Source organism: Lissotriton helveticus, chromosome 9, assembly GCF_964261635.1.
Source record: "Lissotriton helveticus chromosome 9, aLisHel1.1, whole genome shotgun sequence".
NCBI classification, from domain to species: domain Eukaryota; kingdom Metazoa; phylum Chordata; class Amphibia; order Caudata; family Salamandridae; genus Lissotriton; species Lissotriton helveticus.
In genome coordinates this window covers 1,070,931,163-1,070,944,045 of record NC_136070.1, presented here as the reverse complement: position 1 = coordinate 1,070,944,045, position 12,883 = coordinate 1,070,931,163, and positions in this window count along the sequence as shown.

Here is a 12,883-nt window from a genome sequence, read left to right as displayed (position 1 = left end):
TCTGTCTGTTAGGAGAAAAAGTGGTGCGTGTTAAAAATCAAAAGCAAGCATTCATCAGTTGTGCATAAAAGTGCAGCAAGACAACAGCCTTCCCTGGAAAATGGGACATTTTTACTATGGAGTAGACAGTCACAAATTATTACATTGTATTCTGTTTTTTTAACATTTCTCCTAGACCAAATATTATATAGTAGTGAGTGGTGTATTCTAACTTTCTTAAATGTACTTTGTAGGTGTAACATCTGGTGACGGGGCCAGCGCGGAGGTGGCTGATGTGTTGGACTTGGACTCGGAGGCCTCTGGGGAGGATGCGGCGGTAGAAGAGCTGGTGGCCGTTCCTGTGGGGGATCAAACGGTGGTGGCGGAAACAGGTAAGCTATATATTCCTTACTTATTGAGATTGAAGACTGCATAGTGTGCTTTCTGCACGGGTGTATTACAATTACAAATCAACCAGGTAGTAGCCTCCTCGAAATGTACTTCGACTTAGCTGTGAAGTTTTTGGTGAGAAGAATCCCAATAAGTTCTTAGACGAACGTGATGGATGGGATGAACGAAAAGCGAAAGAAGGGTGTAAGTAAGTGGGACGCGAACTTGTATGATGGCTGGCAAAGAAGAACGATATGTGTTTGCTTGGACCCAGAGGTGGCTGGGAAGGAAAGAATATGGTATGGTGCATGGCTGGGTCAATGATGAAGCAAGGATGGGTGGAAGGACAGCAGCCTGGGTGGGTGAAACAGAAACTGTATGTGTGCGTATACTTTGAATGAATGGATGCCTGGAGCATGGTATTCTCTGACTCTTACATAGCAAATGTGTATCTAGAGAGAGTAGATGGTCGCCAGGTGAAGTAAGTGTTACCTTGAAGAGCATGTACCACCGCACCCGCACGTCCGTCCCAGTGCAGGGAAGGCAAGGAAAAGAAATTGTAAATGTGTCCAATACTACCATGAATAGTAGCAGTACTTTGTATTGCGTTTGCATTCACAGCATATATCTGGTTATTACGGTGGACACTCCGTACCTCTCTTAATAACTTTAGTTTACTTGTAGTACGTCATTCATGTGTGGGTGTATCACTGTGTTCACTCAATATTAAGCAAAGCACCTAAAGTCATCTCATCTGTCATTAAATACGTCCCATGTGAAGTGATAGATAATCAAATTAGTTAGCTTCTTCAGTTTCCTTTTCTAGTACTCATTTGCACTGTAGGGTGAAAGGTAAATTAATTAAGCAGTAGCCCTTGTAACAGAGTATTCTCAGTGCCACCCGTAATAGAAAAGTAATAGCTTCACCACCTGCATGTACTGGACTGGTACAGTAACGCAAGTCTGTCTCCATCATCATGGTGTGCAACTTTTTTTCTCGGGTGCAACTTCACTGTGCTGTGTCCATGTCATTCTGCCGGCTTGCATAAGATAACGTACCCATTTCCCTAAACAAGAGAGAAGAAGAAGAATAAGACTGGTGTACTGTCATAGTCGACTGTAATGGAAGTCCATAGTGGTCGTAGAATTAGTTCATTAAACTACCACTACTGTTAGAGCAAGGATGCAGAAGTGGGAGGTTACATAGATACTGTCCTCAATAGTTATGTACTGTGCTTTCAATTTGCTACTTGTACTCTGTGACCCAACTTTCGGCTCAATCACTTTGTGTTATTAATAAGGAGCATTGGTTACAGACTATGTCTTTCTTTCTTCATATAGTTGCTCCTTCCAAATCAACAACAAGGAGGGAGCAGGCTAGATTGGCCCGGCAACGGAGGCTGGAGGCCACAGTCGCCGAGTATCGGCGGCTGGTGGCCCTGGAGGAGGAGGAGGACACGCAGTCGAGCGGGCAACATCTTCGACTGTGACCACTGCATCCTCCTCCGTGACTAAACCAGCGGGACCGAGCCGGGCTAAGAAAGCCGACCGCCACCGCCAAGCACCCGAAATACCAGCTGCCCCCCACAGGAGCTGCAAGGAACGCCAACACCGCCTACGAGTCCGCATGTCCAACCTGGAGCAGGAGGTCCTGAGGTATAAGACCTTGGTTAAGGGCCTCCGCTCCGAGCTTGCCACCCTCCGCAAGGAGTATGATGCCCATGCCGCATCATGCACCAGCACCAGCACCCTCCAGTAGTGGAGTGTCCCTTGTCCTTTTTTTATAGACTTTTGGGGGGTGGGATTTGGGAGTTGGGATCGTTTTGGGACGTTTCAGAGACAATCGTTGGGGTTAGGGTGGGTGAGGGAGATTATTTTGTTAGGGATAAATAAATATATTTTTCAACTACTTTATCTGACCATACCTGTTTTTTACTGCTTTTCAGTCTGGTGGGTGGGGGGCGGGGGTGTAACAGTAACTTTGTTTTCCTGAACAGTCGTAGGACTTTAGTAGTACAACCGTCAATCTCTTGTCTACTCCGAAATAATACTCCATTATACTACCTCCCACCAAACGCTTATCTTACCTGTAATTTGTGTTAGAAATTAGGGCTAGGCCCAGGGCTGGCTCCAGGTGAAATGGGGATTAACGTTGTCATTCCTGGGCGGGTGACATTTCCTCATTGCGGTGTTACTAGTGGTGTGACACAGTGGCAGTTGCATGCCTATGGAAAAAAAGAAAACGAAACCTTGTTTGTACTCCTTACTGTAGCATTACAACGGTTACGGTACGATCGAGAAAATAGCAGGTGACAGTACACTAGAACAGTGCCATAATGTAGCCTAACAAATGGTAAAGTATTGCAAGTATAACTAGTACTTGCGTTGAATTTATTTGACATTGGCTACTACTACTAGAAGATATAGTACTGAAGCTGAGTAAGTCTAGAAGATATCCTCGTATTCCTTCACCAGCCTGTTGCTGCTATCACCTTATCCTCCCCAGCAAGTGTGTGGAATTATTGATGTCATTTTAGTCAGACATCAAGCAAAACAACACAGCCCGGGGGAAGAGGGTTAGGGTTTGTAAAATGGATGGGAATGGGGGTTTCTTTTTGGGTAGGTTTTGTTGAGAGAAGAAAAAAAAAGCAGAGCATGGACAAACAATAATTGAAGATACAGAGTTTACAGACAATCTTTGGTTACAAAGTAAAGGTAAGCACATGCAGTCACACTCATAGAATAAAAGACAACAATGGATACTGTATCTGTATTGCGTATGTTGTTGGAGTTGTCCTGTTGAAATTGGTAAGTAAGTTGCATGCAGCAAACAATTCCTCTTATTGGCGGCACTCCTCCATTCCAGCTGACGCTTCGTCCATCAATGTGGTGGTGACCACTGACAGAAGAGACACCCTGTCCACTGCCTGCCTGGCGGATGTTGACTGAAACTCGGCCTGTAATTATTGAACGGAAAACAGGAAGTGCTATTACAATACCACTGATAAATAAATAAAAGGTATGTACGCTGTGTGGTTCAAAAAGTCACACTTTGATTTCCCTAATAGACAGTACAATATTTTTGAAATTGCGTGCTCTGTCTGAGTCACCTTTTTAAGGATCAATAAGTATGGCCAAAATATTATAGCGGATCTTTCCCCTCAAGGTGGGTGTACTACTGTGTTTTAGAACAAAATTTGACCTTCCCAGCAATGCTCCCACCAAGACCCTTACTAAAGCCAGTCGCAAAAATGTAGAAGAACCCAATCATATCTCCAAAAACGATGCCTAGCAGAAAAATGGTTACAAAACGTACTTTGAAAGTAACAGTAGACCCAAATACAGACCGTGGATTGTATTCAAACCACTTGCCTGCAAGCAAAAGTATCCATAGCCAGCATCGCTCCAACAGTGCTCTACAACAACAGAACCGCGTTGCAATAGAACCCCCCTAAACACATGCAATCCTGCTGCTAGGGCTAACCCTAACGAACCCTAACTTACAAAAAGTGCAAAAACTGGTGTTTCCTTATGGATTTTGTCCAACAAACTTCTAGCCGGTATTAGACCTTCCCAGGAATGCCCCAGGCAAGACCCGCCAACCCACCCGCAAAAAAACACGCGACACAACACCACCAAACAGCGAAAAAGCTAAATCTCATACTTACAATGTCTCTCGGCCTTCGGTCCAAACGCGGCGCTGTGCAGCTAGGTCGTCATCATCATCAATCATCATAACTCCTGTTTTCCACCACGGATTTCCTGAAAAGCAAATGCAATCAAGATTAGACTGTCGCAGCAGTGCTTCGACAGAGACCCCGGCCGCAACCCACCCACGAACAGCAGGAAGCCCCCCAAAACGCTACATTGAGCAAGATGTCTGAAGAAATGGCAAAAAAAAGGCTGTTCCTTATGGATTTTGTCCAAAACACTTGTATCCGGTATTAGACCTTCCCAGGAATGCCCCAGGCAAGACCCGCCGGCGCCAACCCACCCGCAAAAAAACACCCGACAACACCCCCAAACAGCGAAAAAGCTAAATCTCATACTTACAATATCTCTCGGCCTTCGGTCCAAAGTAACGCGCTGTGCAGCTAGGTCATCATCAATCATCATAACTCCTGTTTTCCACCACGGATTTCCTGAAAAGCAAATGCAATCAAGATTAGACTGTCGCAGCAGTGCTTCGACAGAGACCCCGGCCGCAACCCACCCACGAACAGCAGGAAGCCCCCCAAAACGCTACATTGAGCAAGATGTCTAAAGAAATGGCAAAAAAAAGGCTGTTCCTTATGGATTTTGTCCAAAACACTTGTATCCGGTATTAGACCTTCCCAGGAATGCCCCAGGCAAGACCCGCCGGCGCCAACCCACCCGCAAAAAAACACCCGACAACACCCCCAAACAGCGAAAAAGCTAAATCTCATACTTACAATATCTCTCGGCCTTCGGTCCAAAGTAACGCGCTGTGCAGCTAGGTCATCATCAATCATCATAACTCCTGTTTTCCACCACGGATTTCCTGAAAAGCAAATGCAATCAAGATTAGACTGTCGCAGCAGTGCTTCGACAGAGACCCCGGCCGCAACCCACCCACGAACAGCAGGAAGCCCCCCAAAACGCTACATTGAGCAAGATGTCTGAAGAAATGGCAAAAAAAAGGCTGTTCCTTATGGATTTTGTCCAAAACACTTGTATCCGGTATTAGACCTTCCCAGGAATGCCCCAGGCAAGACCCGCCGGCGCCAACCCACCCGCAAAAAAACACCCGACAACACCCCCAAACAGCGAAAAAGCTAAATCTCATACTTACAATATCTCTCGGCCTTCGGTCCAAAGTAACGCGCTGTGCAGCTAGGTCATCATCAATCATCATAACTCCTGTTTTCCACCACGGATTTCCTGAAAAGCAAATGCAATCAAGATTAGACTGTCGCAGCAGTGCTTCGACAGACACCAAAAATTACACACAAACCCCCGGAACCCCGCCAAAGAGCACCTCAAAGGCAAGCAAGTCAGCAAAAACGGCAAGAAATTTCCACCTCATATTTGGTCCAAAACACTTTTGTCCATTATTAGAGCTTCACAGCAATGGGCCCAAAACCGTCAACTCACCCGCAAAGAAGTACAACACCCCCACAAGTGCTGAGTCTTTCTTCATTGTGCGTAATCCAGCACTCTGCTTGGAGGGAAATCGCAGTCTGGAGGAGGAGGATAGAGGAGCATGTTCTTCAGAACTTGTGAACCTGAGGAATGTAGACTGCGGCACCTTCAAATCAATAAGCAAACAAGTGAAGACAGTTCTGATGATGGTCTTGTTTTTGGGATTAGGTGATTAAAGTTTGAATTAAATTAACTGTGCAAAACAAAGAAAGAGAGACACAAAGCACACAGGAATAAAAGTGAATAAGGACGAAAAAGAAAGTTCTTGATTGATTGTCTCATTTTCAGGGCTCGGTGTCAGGGAATAAGAACAAGATTTCGTCATCATACTCTGCGAATTCAGGCTGGATGAGGTCAGTGGCACCGAACAGAGAAAAAATCCCCTCATCTACGTTGCTGTCCTCATCGTCTTCATGTGGCGTGCTTTCTCGCACTTTGTAATCTGGTGGTATGAGGTGCTGATTCATCTTGATCATTGTCAGCCGCTCCACATTTTTGGGCGATAGGCGGCTCCGTTTGGCAGTTACAATGCCACCAGCAGCACTGAAAACACGTTCAGAAGACACACTTGCGAGTGGGCAAGACAAATAGTTTATAGCCAGGTTGTAGAGCTGTGGCCACAATTGTTTTTTGCCATGCCAATACTGCAATGGCTCCTCATTAAGAAAGACCACTGTTGAGTCATTCAGATAGTCCTGCACCATCGACTCAAGGTCATCAACTGTTCCTCCACTTTGCTTACTTTTTGCTGTGCCTGTGACATTTTTTAGAGAACCATACCCCATCAAACTTAGCCAATCCTCCTCCCCAGCCACTGTTAGTGTTGTCATTGTGTGTGGTGCAGATGATCCAGTTGCCGGTGTCTTTAACGGCTGAGAGGTCACTTGTGCCCCAGCCACAGGTGCAGAAGTGGATTCTTGTGACTGCGGATGGCCTGCTGATGCTGATGCTGATGTACTGGCTTCTCCTTCAATAACCTGCCGTTCTTTTTCAAACCTCTTGGCTGACCAGGCTAACCAATGTTTGTACTTTTGAACATCTGCATCAGCGAAAGGAAAGAATGCGTTGTCTGCCAGCGCCTTTTTGTAGCGTGGATCCAGAATAGTAGCACAAATGTAATGCTGATCTGAGTTGATGTTTTTAAGACGTTCATCACCACGTAGGCGATGTAATAATTTCTCAGACAAAATGAAATGGTTTGGTTTTTTTTCATCTTTTTCAAACTCAGAAGAAACCGCCATCAGTTGGTGCTCCAGTATGCACAACAATGGGATAGCTTTTCCCAAATTACAGTCCTCCTGGCTGACTGCACGCGTGAAGAACTCAAAAGGACGAAGCATGTCTGTCAGGCTTTTAACTATGGCCCATTGCGCCTTACTCATCCGCAGGTCCTCCTTCTGAGATGTAGCCTCTGTCAAGAAATAGTGATCGAGTACCGTATACTGCTCATGCAGACGCTCAAGCATGTAGAAGGTTGAGTTCCAACGTGTTGCCACCTCCTGGATGAGTGCTTTCACTGGCATTCCACGTTGAAGTAGCAGTCTCCGCAGATGCTTCCGGGCCTTAAAAGAATGGCTGAAATGGTTGCACATTTTGCGGCAGGTGGCCATTACCTCGAACGCTGGACTCTCTTTATCACTCAAGAATTTTTGAACTACCAGGTTGATACAGTGCGCCAAACACGGCACTCTAACATGGTGACCCTGTGACATGGCCTTAACTACATTGGCGCCATTATCCGTGGAAACATAACCAATCTTGCGTTTTAGGGGGGATAGCATTGACAACACCTTTTTGTCAAACTCTTCCAAAAGGTTTTCTGCTGTGTGACTTTTCTCCAAGGCAAACATGGCTAGTGTTGCATGTTTCCGAGCAGCTTTGAAAACTTGGTCCGGGTCAACACCTGCGTTTAGCTTTGCTATAACACCTGAAAAAGAGACCCAGTGTGCAGTGATGCACATGTAATCATCGCCTGGGCCACTGGTCCACATGTCTGTTGTCAGATGTATTGTGTGAACAGCACTCTTCTGCAAAGCTGCCCCAATCGCCTGCAGCACATCTTCATGTAGTGCTGGAACCGCAACTCTGGCAAAATAGAACCGGCTCGGAACCTTCCATTTAGGGCAGAGCGTTGCAACTAATTCAAGAAAACCTACCGCTTCTACAAAAGAAAAAGGTAGAAGGTCCACAGCTAGCATTTTAGCCAGCTTAGTGTTATACAGACGCGTCAGTGGGTGGTTGCGTTCATATGGCACGTCTGAAGTAAGCATTGTTCTAATGTTGGCCTGGACCAAGCATTTACGGGCTGATAATGACTTCGTTGACCCAATTTTGCTCGCTGGTGAACTTTTGTGCGTTGGTGTCTCACTCGCTCCAACACTCTTAGTGTGCCTCACATTGGGTGTGCTGCTGAGAGGGGTACTGGGTGTAAGGGAAGTGTTTGACACGTCTTCTTCCTGCTCGTCAACATCAGATGAAACATCAACGTTTCCTTGATTTTGGCCTTTCTTGATCGCAGCTAGGTGCGCAAACCATTGGACAGCGTGCTTTCTGTCAAGATGACCACTCTGGCCGCCGGTACCATAGTTGCTACCTGGCTTACCACGACTAACTGCAAGCTTACAAAGGGTACAAATGGCAAACCTTGGATTTTTGGGACAAACAGTAAAGAAGTCCCAAACTGGGGACTTGAAGTGTCTGTGGGACCTGGAGGAGGCGGCGATACTGGTGGTGGTGGTGGTCATGAAGCTAATGCCAGATGAAGTGGAGGATCTGGATTGGCCAACTTTTGTATGTTTTCCACTTTCACCGCCACTAATTAAGGTCGAGGTTGACGCAGGTCTCTTCTTGCCAGAAAGAAATATGGAAGCGGGACGAGTTGGTGTACTACTTAACTCCAATGATTGTGGTGTTTCCACTGCCTCCTCATCGACAACATCATCATCATCATCATCACGCGCAGCAGCTCTTCGGGCTAGGGTCAAAATGTCTGTTTGCTGCATGCCCGCTGGGGCTGCAGTGACCTTTATGATGACTGGGTCGTCGTTGGCAGAGTCTTCATCAGCAGCAGTATCCGCCACTTCTTGTTGAGCCTCATCACACTCCATAAGTCTGAGACTTTGGACGAGCTTCCTTTTACGCTTAAGTACCTTTGTTGGATCATGGTGTGCCTCACTCTCAGACGGCTGTGGTGCTGGTTCCCAAGTTTGATCCGTATCATCAGAAGGAGGTGTGCTTGAAGAGGATGTAGACACCACCCTTGATCTCTTCCTTGCTAGGGTTGTGGAAGACAATGAAGGATCATCAGGAGGAGTGGCTTCCTCAAATGATACCTCGCCTTGATTGTCGATTTCCTGATGTGCCCCTACTTCGGGAGGAACAACTATTGTGGGCACTTGTTGTGACCCTCCATGCACCTCTGCATGCGCATCTCCTTGCGCTGCCTCTCCTTCCACATGTACTTGGGCTTGTACTTGCACATGTGATTGTTGTTGCCGCTGTGGTTGTTCAACACTCGTCAGATGAGCTACAACAACCTGTGTTGATTGAGGGACATTGCTGCTGCTTTCTTGCGATGAGCCAACATCACTGGTCGATGGTGATTGAAGAAGTATACTGGCTGCCTCTGCAGCACTCAAGGGCTTGGACTTAAGTTGGCGTGGTGGTGGTGGTGGCACTGAGCCCAATGGAGCGGGGGTGCTGCTGCCAGCTTGGTCCCCAGCAGATCCCGCTGCAGCTGCTGCAGGCATACTTTTTTTTTTACTCACAAAAAAAGGGGCGGGCGGCACACCAGTGTCCTTGGTAACTTGCTTCTTCTGCTCCTTACTGGCACCTTTCTTGCTAGAGGAGCTACGGGTTACTTTTTTTGGGGCCATCTTCTTCAGAGCAGGTCAGCAGGCAGCAGTTGCACGAGTTGCAGAGGGTTCTGTGTCCAGACGTGACGTCGCGTGACGTTATGCTGCACACACCGCTGCAGGACTTCTTCCTGGCACTGGTGGTTCTATTGAGTCTTCTTGTGCACCTAAAAGCAATGGAAGACAGAGGAACATCAGTTCAGTTATACACCCCAAAAAATCGACAAAACACAGAAAAATGAGCACAATCCCATGCCATCCATGATGTTTACATTGAAGACACCCCACAGAAAGACTAGGGACATGCAAGTATGCAACACTCACTACCCCTGGGCATAAGGGATGAAAAGTAGGCAAAATAAGTGCAGGCCTCAGACACTGCCTCTCCTCAAAATGGCCCCCTTACACCCCAAGCACATGTTGCCTGTACCAGCCAGCACTCAAGATGGCCACCACCACCACCCACATGGCCAGTCCACATCAACAGTACACCCCCAAAAAACAGAAAAACAGCCAGAAATCACCACAATCCAATGCCATCCATGATGTTTACATCAAAGAGAGTGAGACAACACCACAGGCACACTCAGTCCATGCACCACCACCACCCCTGGGCAAGCAAAAGGCCACACCAGCAGCCCCCCAAAAACGACAAAAAACAATAAAATAAGCACAATCCCAGCCCATCCATGGCCTCAATTATGTTTAAATTCAAGAAGACACCCCACAGAAAGACTAGGCCCATGCAACACTCACCACCCCTGGGCAAGCAAAAGGCCACACCAGCAGCCCCCCAAAAACGACAAAAAACAATAAAATAAGCACAATCCCAGCCCATCCATCGCCTCAATTATGTTTAAATTCAAGAAGACACCCCACAGAAAGACTAGGCCCATGCAACACTCACCACCCCTGGGCAAAGGGCCACACCAGCAGGCCCAAAAAAACGACAAAAAACAATAAAATCTGAACAATCCCAGCCCATCCATGGCCTCAATGGTGTTTAAATTCAAGAAGACACCCCACAGAAAGACTAGGCCCATGCAACACTCACCACCCCTGGGCAAAGGGCCACACCAGCAGGCCCAAAAAAACGACAAAAAACAATAAAATCTGCACATTCCCAGTCCATCCATGACCTCAATGGTGTTTAAATTCAAGAAGACACCCCTCAGAAACACTAGGCCCATGCAACACTCACTACCCCTGGGCATAAGGGATGAAAAGTAGGCAAAATAAGTGCAGGCCTCAGACACTGCCTCTCCTCAAAATGGCCCCCTTACACCCCAAGCACATGTTGCCTGTACCAGCCAGCACTCAAGATGGCCACCACCACCACCCACATGGCCAGTCCACATCAACAGTACACCCCCAAAAAACAGAAAAACTGCCAGAAATCACCACAATCCAATGCCATCCATGATGTTTACATCAAAAAGAGTGAGACAACACCACAGGCACACTCAGTCCATGCACCACCACCACCCCTGGGCAAGCAAAAGGCCACACCAGCAGCCCCCCAAAAACGACAAAAAACAATAAAATAAGCACAATCCCAGCCCATCCATGGCCTCAATTATGTTTAAATTCAAGAAGACACCCCACAGAAAGACTAGGCCCATGCAACACTCACCACCCCTGGGCAAAGGGCCACACCAGCAGGCCCAAAAAAACGACAAAAACCAATAAAATCTGCACAATCCCAGCCCATCCATGGCCTCAATGGTGTTTAAATTCAAGAAGACACCCCACAGAAAGACTAGGCCCATGCAACACTCACCACCCCTGGGCAAAGGGCCACACCAGCAGGCCCAAAAAAACGACAAAAAACAATAAAATCTGCACAATCCCAGCCCATCCATGGCCTCAATGGTGTTTAAATTCAAGAAGACACCCCTCAGAAACACTAGGCCCATGCAACACTCACTACCCCTGGGCATAAGGGATGAAAAGTAGGCAAAATAAGTGCAGGCCTCAGACACTGCCTCTCCTCAAAATGGCCCCCTTACACCCCAAGCACATGTTGCCTGTACCAGCCAGCACTCAAGATGGCCACCACCACCACCCACATGGCCAGTCCACATCAACAGTACACCCCCAAAAAACAGAAAAACAGCCAGAAATCACCACAATCCAATGCCATCCATGATGTTTACATCAAAGAGAGTGAGACAACACCACAGGCACACTCAGTCCATGCACCACCACCACCCCTGGGCAAGCAAAAGGCCACACCAGCAGCCCCCCAAAAACGACAAAAAAACAATAAAATAAGCACAATCCCAGCCCATCCATGGCCTCAATTATGTTTAAATTCAAGAAGACACCCCACAGAAAGACTAGGCCCATGCAACACTCACCACCCCTGGGCAAGCAAAAGGCCACACCAGCAGCCCCCCAAAAACGACAAAAAACAATAAAATAAGCACAATCCCAGCCCATCCATGGCCTCAATTATGTTTAAATTCAAGAAGACACCCCACAGAAAGACTAGGCCCATGCAACACTCACCACCCCTGGGCAAAGGGCCACACCAGCAGGCCCAAAAAAACGACAAAAAACAATAAAATCTGCACAATCCCAGCCCATCCATGGCCTCAATGGTGTTTAAATTCAACAAAACAGTTGTATCATGCACCCATAACCAACCCTGGTCCTACTGGATACTGTGGCTACCCACAATATAATTTATTTAATTTTCTGAAAAAGTTCCAAAATTGTACTTGCAACAACTGTAATGCCCCAAACAAACTTACTTGTGAAAGTTGATTTCTAATCCAAAAGTGATCCAAAGACAGTCAAAAAGGCCTCAAATCCAAATATCCAGCAGCACCCACAAAAAGTAATCCTTCCAGCTCCAGATCCAAATGAAAGTGACCAGGAGATGGACAAAGCACTGGGAGGAGCCTGCTGGACAGGAACAGGAAGTTGGAGACTGTGGGGCACTTCCTTCCTCCCCCCCCCCCCAAAATGGACTCCTTGCAAAAAAAAAGGCCATGCAAATGTCAACCTGAGGAGTGATTCTGATAAAAATCATAATTTTCTGAAGGTTTATCCTGTTTGCTGGTGATTTTCTTGTGCGAAATTGCAAAATCTCTATTTCGCAAGTGCGAGATTGTTCCTTTCCGCCGCAACTACATGTTCGCAATTGCGAACTCTCGCGAGGTGTGCTGTGCAAGGTGGCAAGCCGCGAGTACGTATTCGCGGGCGACAAACTCCCGCGGGAACACGCAGCAAGATCTAAAATGGCGCGTCACTCGCAAAGAAAAACAACTCGGCAAATGCTAAAATGACGGAAAGTGAACGCCGTGCACCACGCCGTGCGCCGCAACCAAGCAAAAAATCCGCCGCGAGCGGATTCATGGATTTTCGACAAATTCGCGAGCGTTCGCGGATTGCGGATTTGCCGAAAATCCGAAAAATCCGCGAGCGGAGCGGATTTTACGCCCATGCTTAGGTGGGAGTGCACTATGGTAATACTAATGTCTCCCCACATA